Genomic DNA, 998 nt, shown 5'->3' on the forward strand with positions numbered 1-998 from the left:
CCACATCATTCGGACTTCCCTTGATCCCACTGCACCAAGGCCTCTGCTTCGCAGTGGTGGCCGCACACTAGTTAATACTGTTTGTTCAAATGTCCGATGGCTAAACATCAACGTACCGGTGCTTGCTGAGGAGGTGGACTATGGCAGTGGTGGCCGCACACTAGTTAATACTGTTTGTTCAAATGTCCGATGGCTAAACATTAACTTACCGGTGCTTGCTGAGGAGGTGGACTATGGCATTCCACCTTGGCAGACCCCTGTGCCTGCTAGCTCATACACTCCAGCCTCCAAGACTGACCTGCCTCAGCTTTAGAACAGCTAGCTTTGGAGACCATCGCCAGGCTCTCATCTTCCCTCCCTTTGGCCCACCATATCTACACTGATGGCTTCCTGCAGGAGGATGGCAGTGCTGGCTGTGCTGTATTTTCCCCAAGTCTGGACCCACCTCAAGGGGGCTGGTTGGGCCGTCGACTGCCAGCCTCGTCGAGCTCTACGTATTGCGAACTACATGGACTTCTGGATGCAGTTACTTTATTAGTACGGATCAACAACAGCGGCATGATCATCTGTGACTCACAGCCGGCCCTCCATGCCCTCTCCTCTCCCAGGCCTGCATATCAACACCTCGTTACACAGTTACTCCGTCAATTGGCCACTGCCCACGATTGTTTGCTGGTGGTGCACTTTCTGTGGAGTCCCTCTTGTATTGGTCTCACAGCCAACAACACCGCTGACCTCCTTGCAAGGACTGGCTGTGGACTGGATCCGCCTGCTGTGGATGCTACTAATGCCTCCCCCATTTGCTGCAAGCAGATAATACGCAGAGCAGCCCACTCCCCTATTCTCCACCGTAGAAATGTTGAGAGGGATCACAATGTGTCCATCCAACATTATGACCACTTTCTCTCTCATCCCCATAGATATCATCACAGTGGTCTTATGGTTCATTGACATAACTTGGTGTGTGCCTGCCTAAGACTGGGCTACCGACCTGTGTG

Source organism: Coenobita brevimanus, chromosome 80 (assembly GCF_032717465.1).
Source record: "Coenobita brevimanus isolate Jiangsu-jjx chromosome 80, ASM3271746v2, whole genome shotgun sequence".
Taxonomy (NCBI): Eukaryota; Metazoa; Arthropoda; class Malacostraca; order Decapoda; family Coenobitidae; genus Coenobita; species Coenobita brevimanus.